Source organism: Prionailurus viverrinus, chromosome F1 (genome assembly GCF_022837055.1).
Source record: "Prionailurus viverrinus isolate Anna chromosome F1, UM_Priviv_1.0, whole genome shotgun sequence".
NCBI lineage: Eukaryota > Metazoa > Chordata > Mammalia > Carnivora > Felidae > Prionailurus > Prionailurus viverrinus.
Window position 1 is genome coordinate 57,880,553 of NC_062577.1, and position 12,175 is coordinate 57,892,727.

At 47.3% G+C, this 12,175-nt stretch overlaps 1 long non-coding RNA gene across 3 annotated transcripts in view; it reads left to right on the plus strand.

Moving 5' to 3' along the window:
* Positions 1-66: 66 nt before the first annotated feature.
* Positions 67-12,175, plus strand: part of LOC125155859 (uncharacterized) — a 45,864-nt gene continuing 33,755 nt past the window's right edge. For 2 of the 3 annotated variants that reach the window (XR_007148380.1, XR_007148381.1), the window contains exons 1-3: positions 67-1,115; positions 1,495-1,634; positions 4,743-4,852. This is a non-coding gene — a long non-coding RNA (uncharacterized LOC125155859). Of the gene's footprint in view, positions 1,116-1,412; positions 1,635-4,742; positions 4,853-12,175 lie in introns of all 3 variants that reach the window. The other variant, XR_007148382.1, reaches the window with a different exon arrangement.

Genomic DNA, 12,175 nt, shown 5'->3' on the forward strand with positions numbered 1-12,175 from the left:
AGAGAGAGAGAGAGAATCCCAAGCAGGCCCCACATTGTCAGTGCAGAGCCCAACATGGGGTTCGAACCCATGAAACCGTGAGATCCTGACCTGAACTGAAACCAAAAGTTGGATGCTTAACCGACTGAGCCACCCAGACGCCCCAGATCATAGTGAGCTTTTAAAAAAAGTCACTTGGGTTACGTGGCTATATAGATCGAGATGAAAGGCAACCTTTGTTCCCAATGTTTATTGTGATCTGACTTGAGCTCTGAGTTGCACCTTATAGCTTCCATTTTCTCAGCGGTGATAGCACTGGTGAGAGGAAGGTGGAGTTTGTGGCAATGTGAAATTTCAGATTCAGGGTTACAGATGTCCTCTAGCTGGCTCCTCTGGGCTTGCTCAACAGCAGCATATGTACCCACAGATGCGAGTAGACCTGAGCCTACACGGATGGGTCACCACTTTTTTCTCGCTTCCCACGCAGGAGATCTGGGTCTGCTTTCTAGCAAATCCTTTAATATGGCAACATGGAGAGTGCACAGGCTTTTGGAATCAGACGAATTTTTGTTCCATTTCCACCATGCGCTAGTTTTGCAATCGTGGGAAATGGGCTTAAATGATCTGAGCCTCAGTTTGTTCATGTAACATGGTGCAAATAATTGCCATGATGATTACAATGAGACAAAGTCTGTACTTTGCTTATTAGTGGCAGATATGTAATATGTTCTAGACAAAGAGAGTCCTTTTGCTCTTTCTACTGGAGTTACACATGATTAGATTTAATTGTAAAGAAATCTCACTATGGACAAGTGCATTAGTCTTCTTTTGCTGCAGTAACAAATAGCCCCCAAAGCTCAGTGGCTGAAAATCACGTACACTTAATTTCTGGCTCATGTTATCTGAGGGCTGAATTAATGCTGCCTTTCCTGGGCTTCCCTGGGTTATGTTCTGCTTTGTGTCCTCTCACCTCGGGATCCCAGCTGAAGAAACATGCTGTTCTCATGGTGAAGGACAGAAACTCCAGAGAGCGGAGCCAATCTGTAAGGCATATTTAAAGTTTCTGCTTGGACATCGTGTGTATCACATCTGCCCACATCCATTGTCATACGGCCAAGGCCAAAGTCAATTGATGGGTAAGTATAATCTGCCTAAAGGGAAGCATGGCATGGGCTTTCTAAATAAATAAACAATCTTCCTTAAGAAGTGAGAATTTTGGCAATTCTTGGGGTAATTCTTGGTAATCTGAGGAATAATCATTATATACATGGAATAGCCGGGCTTCTTTATTTTTAATCTTTCCCTTTGGCTTTGGCGGTTTGTTTGCTTGCTTTTTCAGGTTTTCTTTGTAAAAGCAGAGCCAATGAAAAACAATTTGTCAGAGTCTGAGAAAAGACTTTTGTGTTTTTCTTCCTCCTTCTCATTCTTCTCAGTCACTTGCCGTTCATCCCTTTTTACTCATCTAAACGTGGGCTTGCTTCGGCCTCTCTTCTCCTTGGACACTCTTTTCTCCAGGTAATCTCATACGGAACTCTGGCTTCAGCAGACTTCTCACCGAGGAATCCTGTGTCAACATTTGCAACTGAGATGCCACGGAACTGTCCACTCATATCGCCAGCCTGGCGTCTCTCCTGTGCTGCCGTATGAATCTCAAGGTAATAAAACCCAGCTCCGGTGACTCTAAGCGTCCCTAATAGGACCGGACCGTCCAGCCGGTTGTGGACATCGAGCCCTGGAATTCATCCTTGCTACCTCCCTCTCCCTCGCTGTCTTATCCAGTCCTTTGCCAATTCCCTGTCTTTACCTCCTAAGGGCCTCTCTGATCATCTACTTCTCTCCGTCCCCACTGCCACCAGGAAACCACGATCCTCCTTCATCCGGACTCTTGCAGTATCCCCCAGTTGTCTCCCTGTATCCTTGCTTTCTGCTTCTAATTTGATTTCTTCACGACAGCCATAGCCAGAGTCACTTTTTAAAGGATTTACATTTGGGGTGCCTGGGTGGCTCAGTCAGTTAAGCGCCGGACTTCGGCTCAGCTCATGATCTCGCAGTTCGTGGGTTTGAGCCCCACGTCGGGATCCGTGCTGACGGCTAGGAGCCTGGAGCCTGGAGCCCGCTTCGGAGTCTGTGTCTCCCTCTCTCCCTGCCCCTCCCCTGCTCATGCTTTGTCTCTCTCTGTCTCAGAAATAAATAAACATTTAAAAAAATTCAAAGATTCACACTTGGTCATATCTGCCTTGGGCTTACAGCCCTTCAGTGACTTCCTGTCTTTCCATAGCCCTCAAGGTCCTGCATGATCTGGCTTTTTTTGTCTCTCGCACTTTGTTTTGCAGCACTCTTGTCTATACTGTAGCTATGGTGTTCTCCCCTTTTGAATCCTTCCATGTGTCACGCCCTCACCTCTCTTGGGGACTTTGCACATGCTTCCCTCTGTTTGAAATGTTTTTACCCTGACCTCCATCCTTGAAATCCCAGCTCAGAAGTCTCTTCCTTGCTGAAGCACTCCCTAGCATCTCCAGGCTGAGAGGTTTGTTTTCTCTTCTATGACCACAGTTTATGCGAATTGAATGCATCTTGTGTTCTTGTTTGCTTACGTGAATCTCTGCCTGGGTTTCAAGGTCTGAGGGCCGAGTTCTGTCTCATTCTCCAGACACTGTTTTGTTTGTTTGTTTCTCTTTTGAGCTTAAATAAAACTACGCACAAGCCATCTGTAAGGTTTAGAGAAATCAAAATTCGCTGCTCGTAGAGCTCTTTTGTACTAAAACTCATAATCACAAACATCAAAATTGGGAGGTGGCAGGGATACCTCTGGTCCATGGCCTTTATTTTTATTAATGACAAAACTGAAGCCTGGAGAGAGCAAATGACTTGTTTAAGGTCATGCAGCTGGTAGGTGTCAGGTAACATTAGATTGTCCGAGTACCATCTGAAAGGGAAGGTTTCCATGAGGGGTCGGGTGGGGGGGATGGGGGGGTGGGATGAAGGTGGAGGGGAGGGGTGGTGGCTAAGATGGCTTATCTTTCCCTGAAGGTACCATTTTTCAAAGGCTTATTTTGTGCCAGGGGTTGGGTATTAGCTCCTCATAGAAATAATCTCTAAATTTTAGGACCACACACGAGTTTAATCCCCATTTTAACTTGAGGGAAAATGAGAGTGACAGAGATTACAATGTGTTCAAGGTCCACGCAGCTCATGAGGAAATATCTCAATGCCTCTATAACAGTGATCCTTAAGTCTGATTTCTTTTTATGTGTTGTTTGTTGGGTGGGGATGAGGGTTTGAGAAGAGATCAGCCTAAACGGATTTTCACTGACAACTGGTAATCCCAAAGAGGCTTCCTAGTAGGAGACTTGCAAGGTTTCAGGGCTTCAGTGTAAAGCCGTAATCACATGGCCTTCAGTGAGAGGATTATAGAGCTCCCACCAAGTGTACCCACGTGTATGGGCCAGGTTCAGTGAGGTGAAGAACTATAAGCCATGAACTACTTCTGAGGGAGACCAGATCAAAGGATCAGGCCTGTTCTTATCCACCTTGCTGACTGGGAACGCGCCTATGGTCACTTCAGTGAGTGGGCATCCAAGTAGACCCCAAGTCATACACCGGACTGTATTGTTCTTTTTTTTAAAAAAAAAAAGTTTTATTTATTTTTGAGAGAAAGCACGTGAGCAGGAGAAGGGGCAGAGAGAGAGAGAGGGACATAGGATCCAAAGCAGGCTTTGCGCTGATAGCAGTGAGCCCTGATTTGGGGCTCGAACTCATGAGCCATGAGATCATGACCTGAGCTGAAGTTGGATGCTCAACCAACTGAACCACCCAGATGCCCCCAGGCTGTGTTTTTTTTTTAACTAAATTTTTTTTAAAATGTTTATTTATTTTTGACAGAGAGAGAGAGAGAGAGGGAGAGAGAGACAGAGCATGAGTGGGGGAGGGGCAGAGAGACAGGGAGACACAGAATTTGAAGTGGGTTCCAGGCTCTGAGCTGTTAGCACAGAGCCCGACTCGGGGCTTGAACTCACAGACCGCGAGATCATGACCTGAGCTGGAGTCAGACGCTTAACTGACTGAGCCACCCAGGTGCCCCCCCCCAAATGTTTTTAATGTTCATTTATTTTTGAGAGAGACAGAGCACGTGTTAGTGAGGATGAAGGGCGGAGGGGCAGAGAGAGAGGGAGACAAAGAATCCAAAGTAGGTTCCAGGTTCTGAGCTGTCAGCACAGAGACTGACGCAGGGCTCGAACCCAAGAACCATGAGATCAAGACCTGAGCTGAAGTCAGGCGCTCAACCAACTGAGCCATGCAGGTGCCCCCAGACTGTATTGTTCTTAAGTATTAATCTCTTGGCCTAAATAATTGGTCTGCTTAAGAAACCAGTTAGCTGCACCCTTTCCTAATCTGATCCTTGTCAACCACCCAGCACTGCCTTCAGATCGCCCCAGATTCCCACTGGGTCCTCCCTCAACCCCCCCCCCCCCCCCCAGCAATATCAGAACTTATTTGCCAGAGTGGATTGCCAGTGTGCTGTCTCCACCCGTCTGGCGGCTTGCAAAGAGCAGATAATCCTTTTAAATCCTTTATTCTTAATAGTAATAGATGATCTGTTTGGCCTTATTTTCTAACATTAGCTTTCAGACTGCCTGTATCAAATCCACAGGTTTTGAATTTGAATCCTAGAGACAAAGAGCGGTTAGCAACAGGAAAGAGCTGATGGGAGAATCATGCAAAATCAAATCTGGAAGAATTAATTTTGTCGGTTTCCCTAACAGGGCCGTCTTCTTTGCACCGAGCGACAGATGATATTGGTAGTGAAAACACAAAACACGGAGTCAAGAAGAACTGGTCGCTGCACATGTCGGTCCTGCCGGGCACTAACAAGGTGACATAGGATGACTGCTAACCTTTTTAAACCTTAGTTTTCATATTCATACAATGGGACAGTAAGATCTTTCAAGGCTGCAGAAAGGCTTTGTGAGTTGGAACTCGCTCTACAGTCTGAGGTACCATTCTGGGTGGAGCCCAGTCCCCTCCTCCTCAGGCAGAGCTTTTGTTTGGGGAAACTGAGGAGCCGGGGGTGGGAGGGGTGTGGTTGTGTGCACTGTTGCCCACGAGGTATCCTCAGCTCTGTTGTGACCTTGAAATCTCAGAGACGGCAGCTGTGTAGATGGAACAGAGGGCCCTTCCCCACAGCCAGGGCTTGGTTTTTTCAGGCAAAGATCTGACAAGAAGGGGAACTCTCAACAGATGTGCTGATGGGCAGAGGGGAGGGTGAGTGGACAGTGATGTCACCTCCCTGTGTTAATCTCAATTACACAAGCCTAAATTACCCATACTCCTCACTAAATGGCACCTTCTCATCGTCTTTCCATGCTAAGCCCTTCCCTTTTTAAATTTAATATCCTTGGGGCACCTGGGTGGCTCAGTCGGTTAAGTGTCCAATTTGGGTTCAGGTCACGATCTCATAGTTTGTGAGTTTGAGCCCCGTGTTGGGTTCTGTGCTAACAGCTCGGAGCCTGGAACCTGCTTCAGATTCTGTATCTCCCTCTCTCTCTGCCCCTCCCCTGCTCATGCTCTCTCTCTCTCTCTCTCTCTCAAAAACAAACATTAAAAAAAATAAATTTAATATCCTTTAACCCTCATTCTCACTCACCATTCATTGAATGATATTCATTGAATGTGTTTATTTATTTATTTTGTTTTTAAATGTTATTTATTCTCAGAGAGAGTGCAAGTTGGGGAGAGGCAGAGAGAGAGAGAGAGGGAGAGAGAGAATCTCAAGCAGGGATACGGGGCTCAAGTAATGCCCCGTGAGATCACGACGTGAGCCAAAATCAAGAATTGGATGCCCCAGTGAATGTGTTTAAAATTGCATTTGACATGTGTGTGAGTGGTATGGTGTTGTAATCATTCAATTAGTCAACAAAATGTATTAAGTGCCTCTTTTATGGTAGGCTCTGTTCTAGGCCTTGGGGGACATCAGCGAACAAAACAGGCAAAAATTCTCACTCACATAGTAAAAGGTGGTAGTGGGGAGATAGTACTTACTACCTTTCACTTATTACATTTGATTGTTGTCTGAGGTAGAAATAGAGCTGAGTAAGGGGGACCAAGGGTGTGTGTGTGTGTGTGTGTGTGTGTGCGCACGCGCGTGCGTGAGTGCGCATGTGCGTAGAGGATTTTGAATGCTTATGATTCTAGATGGAGGGAGTAGCCAGTGCAAAGGTCCTGTAGCAGCATCACCATCCTGCATGTGTTGACTACAGCAGGGTGGCTGGTGAGGCTGGGCCAGAGTGAGCACTGGGGACAGGGGTGCTGTCAGGGAGGTAGAGGGAATGTGGGGGGAGGGGGAGGAGGAAGATCATCTAGGGCCTTGTGGGACATTGTAAGGACTTGTGTGCTGTCAGGGTTATAGAGTATTGTTAGGGTCCCCCCCCCCCTTATTTTTCCACTCAGCATTGTTTTCAAGACCTAGCCGTGTTGCCAAATGGACAGCTAGTCAGTTGCTTGTGCCATTCTGTAGCACTCTATAAATTTTACCTGCTCACTCATCCAGCCTCCTGCACTTGATGTCCTCATGTGGGTTCCATCACAGGCCTGTGTGATCGTTTCTGTGGGCGACACACAGGGGCCTGGGCAGACTTGCTAGGTCACAGGGAGGCATACGCTTAATTTGGCTTAAGTAGTTCCAGATTGCTCTCCAGGCTGTCTCTACCCGACTGTGCTCCTTCAGGGGCGCACCAGGGTCCCCGTAGCCCCACATCCCTGCCAAACGAGACGTGATCCAGCTTTCCATTTTTTGCCAATCTAATAAGTATGAAGTCCATTGTTCTAATTTGCATTTTTCTGATTATTAACGGGCGTGAACACCTCTTTATATGCTTGTTAGTTTTTTGAGTTTCTTCTTTTATAAGTTGCCTGTTCATATTCTTGGCCAATTTTTCTATTGGGGTTCTTATTTTTTGGTTTTTTTTGTTTTTTTTTCAGTTCTCTTAGATTCTGAATATCATCCATAGTTGTTTTCAGGAGGTTAGATTTGAGGTGGCCTTTGAGGTAATCTAGTCTAACCACCCTATTTTACGGTTGAGGAAACCGAGACCCAAGCAATGAAATGACTTGTTAAAACACACACATAGTGGAAAAGCTGAGACTGGAGGTCAGTACTTTTCACGCCGTATCGTATGGAGTGGAGGTCCTTTTACGAGGCAGCGATGGCGGGAGGTGGTGGGCAGGAAGTGTGGGGTGTTGCTGGCTCCCTATCATCGACACTTCTTTAGGCAGTGGGGCCAGGTGCCCTGACTGCTGGCAGAGGCCAGTTCTGGATCCAAGAGGCCCTCGGTCTGATGACTGTTTCCTCCTTTCCATTCAAACTGTTACTATTTTATTTCAAGATGTTATCTCCTCCCGCTAGACCAGTGTTTCTCAAATTTTAGTGGTGTGCAGGATTCACCCAGAAAACATACTATAATGTAGATTCCCCCTCCTGAAGATGGAAGCACTGAGTGATATTTAGGACCCTGATGCAGGTGGCCCACGGACCTCATTTTGCGAGTACCCTGCCCCAAACAGTGCCATTAGCCACCTAATTGTTCTTCTGTCTCCATCCCAGAGCACTGCATCTGCCTTCTGGGCCGCCAAACAGAGCTACTGTCATTCCAGAACATCTTTCTCTCTGTCTGCCAGGCTTTCACCTTTAACACCCACCTGAAGTGCTCCTTCCTTTTGGAAATTCTGTGATTCTCAGGAGCCAGGTCAAACATGGTCTTCCTTAGAAAGCCCTCTCTGATTTTTCTGAGAATCAAGTTCAGGGTCACAGTATGAATGATGACATATGGCAGGAAGTAGGAAGAGCCCCCTCCCCGGCATGTTGCCCTTTGAAATCCTGGTGGACAGGGGCACCTGGGTGGCTCAGTGGATTAAGTGTCTGACTTCGGCTCAGGTCATGATCTCATGGTTCGTTGGGCTCTGTGCTGACAGCTCAGAGCCTGGAGCCTGCTTCGGCTTCTGTCTCCCTCTCTCTTTCTGCGCCTCCCCTGTTTGTGCTCTCTGTCTCTCAAAAATAAATAAATGTTAAAAATTTTTAAAAAAATTTTGAAATCCTGGTGGACACCCCTCTGTGCAAAGTGGTGGACACCTCTTGAAGGTAGCAACACCCTGCAGCAGCCAGTCTTTTTTTTTTTTTTTTTAATTTTTAATGTTTATTTTTGAGAGAGAGACAGAGAGAGAGAGGGAGGGAGGGAGGGAGAGAGAGAGAGAGGGAGAGAATGAGTGGGGGAGGGGCAGAGAGAGAGGAGACACAGAATCTGAAGCAGGTTCCAGGCTCTGAGCTGTTAGCACAGAGCCGGACGTGGGGCTCAAACCCACAGACCGTGAGATCATGACCTGAGCCGAAGTTGGATGCTCAACCAACTAAGCCACCCAGGCGCCCCAGTCTTGTCTTTTTTTTAAAGAAACACTCATTTTTTGTAATCAAATATATATGTACATAGTTTATTTAAAGAGTTGTAGTTCTACAAAATTTGTTATGGAAAGTGGCAGTCTTCCATCATTTCCTTGTGTTGTTTTTTTTTTTTACTCGCTAGAGGCAGACGCATGAAACGCTTTTGGCTGATTTTTTTCGTTTGTGTTTTTGATATCACCAAAGAATATGGTTATATTGATCCTGTCTTTGATTTTTTTCAGTTTTAGGCACTTTGCCTGACTTCCCTTTGCCGAGAATCAGGCTTTACCCTCCCATCCTGCCCCTGTGGCTCCACACGTGCCCCTCCCCACCCCTCAGGTTCTATCTTTGCCCGTTTTTACAGACTCGTTCTCCCTGCCTCAGTGCCCAGGGCTCTTCCGGCCACGGCCACCAGCTGTCCAGGTCAGAAATTTGGGCCCCTCCTTCACTCCCTTTTCTCTTAATCCTCTACCCATTTTTCTGCCACCTCCCACTCCTGGAATTCTGTCAACTCTACCTCTGACAAAGCTCTTAAACCCATCCAGTTCTGTGTGTATTGCCACAGTCCCTGCTCTGTCACCCTCCCGGCTTGCTCAGGATACGGCAGGTGTCCTAGTCCCCTTGCTTCCTGTCATCCCTCCCTCTTCTGTCTTCTTGACCTTACAGCCAGAGCGAGCTTCCCCAAAATGCCAACTGGACCATGCGATTCTCGTGCTTAAAACTTTGAGCGCACGGGGGAAGTTTCGAATTCCTTATCGTGGTGGGGTGGACACAGTACTTTGTTTCCCGTGGCATCGCGTCTTGCTGGCACACAGGCCACCTTTGCTCGCCGTGAAGGTGGGGGTCGCGTGAAATGTGAGGGGAAGCAACGTGTCCTTTCCAGGCCCAGGGAGTTAAGAGCAACACGCTTAGGATACCTCTTCTCTCTTCTGCAAGGGGCCTCCCAGGCCCATGTTCCAGAAGCTGTAGTTACAGAGTTGGGGGGGGGGGCTTCCCTCCCCCCATCGGACTTTGCACGAGTGAGAAATAAGTCTTGGTTACACTGAAGCCCACGGAGCTTTGGGGTTGTGTGTGGCTGCGGTATAGCCTGTCGTAACCTGGAGCGACACCAGGAATGAAGAAGGCCCTCTGGGGCCTGGCCTTGCTTCTCCCCGATATTATTTCTCTTCTCCTTGCCGTGGGCTCTGTTTTCCAGCTTTGACAGGCCAGGCTCTCTCCTGCTTCCAGGCTTCACATGTGCAGTTCTTGTCGCTAAGAATGTCTTCTCGTTACTCACCCCCTCTTCGCCGCGTGGCCTGGCCAATCCCAACCAGCCTTTGAGCCTCGGCTCGCGCGTCTCCTCTTACGGGGACCTTACAGGATTCTGCACCACCCGCTGGGTGAGGTGCCCTTCCTCTGTGTCCCTTAGCATCCCCCGTCCACCCTTCACTTTCCACTCCATCCTGAGGTGGCCTGATTACTTGTGTCCCTGCCAAACCAGACTGGATGCTCCCTGAGCGTCTTAACCCTGCCTGTTCTTTGTGGTTTCTTAGGGCCGGTCAGGGTAGGTGCTCAGTCCATTTTGTTGTGGGAAGATCCAGGGGATCTTAGAGGTTATTGTGAAAAACTGCAATTTAGATTTCTTTTGCCAAGATCTTCTTGGTAATTTATATTCCTGGGGCGCCTGGGTGGCTCAGTCGGCTGAGCGTCCAACTTTGGCTCAGGTCATCGTCTCATGGTTTGTGAGTTTGAGCCCCGCTTTGGGCTCTGTGCTGACAGCTCAGAGCCTGGAGCCTGCTTTGGGTTCTGTGTCTCCCTCTCTCTGCACCTCCCCTGCTTGCACTCTGTCTCTCTCTCTCAAAAATAGATAAACATTAAAAAAAAAAAAAAGTCCTGAGAGACAGTACTTGTTGCTCATTGGGAGAAAGAGTTTGCAGTCAGACACAGCTGGTCTCATTTCTGGTCTTTCCAGCTGCGTAATGTTGAGCAAGTTACTTAACCTCTGAAGCCCCAGTGTCATTATCTAAGGGGGATAATAATAGTAACCATCTCACAGGGTCATTGCGATAGGGTTAATGTCACAACGAAATGAGCTGGTATATAGAAGCACTTAGAAGAACCCTTGCCCCATACATGTTAGATATTTTGTGAAGAATGTCCCAAGTACAAATGTGGGATTAGACCCTGGAACAGAAACACGGGAACAGCCAGGGGCATCCGAATGAAGTCTGAAGTTAAATTCCAGCTTTGGGATTTCTTATTTTGACAGATAAACCACGGTTGTGGGGGTAACTTTATGGGGAATAACTTTAGGGGAAACCTGGTGAGCGGGTATGTGGAAACTGTGTTCTACCTTTGTAACTTTTCTTTTTTTTTTTTTTAATCCTTTAATACTGTTTTTATTTTTATTTATTTATTTTTATATTTATTTTTTATTATGAAATTTATTGTCAAATTTGTTTCCATACAACCCCCAGTGCTCATCCCAACAGGTGCCCTCCTTAATGCCCATCACCCACTTTCCCCTCCCACCCCCCATAAACCCTTAGTTTGTTCTCAGTTTTTAGGAGTCTCTTATGTTTTGGCTCCCTCCCTCTCTAACCATTTTTTTTTCTTCCCCTCACCCATGGTCTTCTGTTAAGTTTCTCAGGATACACCTAGGAGTGAAAACATATGGAATCTGTCCTTCTCTGTATGTAACTTTTCTATAAGCCTCAAATTCTCCCAGGATGTTGCATTATTATTTACATATTCACATTATTCTTATAATATCCCTTTATGATGTGGGCACTATAATGATGGCCATTTACAGTTGAAGAAACTGAGGCAGAGAGAAGTGAAATAGTTTGCCCATGGTCAGCTCTCACAATCTGCATAACAGAGTAGGAATGATCGGTGGGTTGTGATTTCAATAGGATGTGATAATGAACTCTTATGGAACCCCTCCTTTTGTGTAAGGCACCTCCCTACACTGTCAACAGAGAATACCAGGAGGTCTCGGTCCTAAAGCTCATTACAAGCAGGGGGTAAGGGCAGAATCGGGGGACAGGAACCTAGCCCCCGATTCAGGAGCTCCTACTCTTAACCATTACACTGGACAAATCTGGGGGAAATCATGTGGGATTCACAGAGGAAGTGCAGAGGTAAGGAAGATCTGGTTGGGAGTTTAGGGACAGCTGGCTTCATGGGTAGGGCCTTTGATCAGAGTCTTGAATGGGTCTTGGGGTTCAGCCACGCCTGTCAGCTGCTCCCTTTCCCTTCCTCCGGCCAGTCCTGAGAGGCAGATCGTACTTGTATACACTTGGCTCTTCTGTTCAGCGCTTCATGAAAGACGGGAGCTCATAGTACGCAGGGCACAGGCTTCGGGGTCAAGCGGCCTGGGAATCAGAATTCCTTTGCCTTCTCGTCAACCGTTTGATCCTGAGCTGGTTCCTTAGCCTCTCTGAGCTTCAGGAAAACGAGGGTAACAGCGACCACCTGACCTGCGGTTGTGAGGGCTGACCTGGAGAGAAAATGCATACAACACTGGGGGTGAGGCTGGGTGTCGGGGAAGGGCTCGGTAAGTGGTGGTCACCTCTGGGTTTCACTCCTTTGTCTCATACAAGGCTTACGTGGTGAGTCCTTGGCTGCATTGCTAAACATTTCTTGGGGAGGCAACCTCATGGAAAGGAAAGAACATGGACTTTGGGGGCTGCGCTACTGACCTGTTGGGTGACCTCAGTCCCTTGTTTAACCTTTCTAGGCCTCAACTTTTCACTGTCAACTAGTATCCGTACCATGGGATGG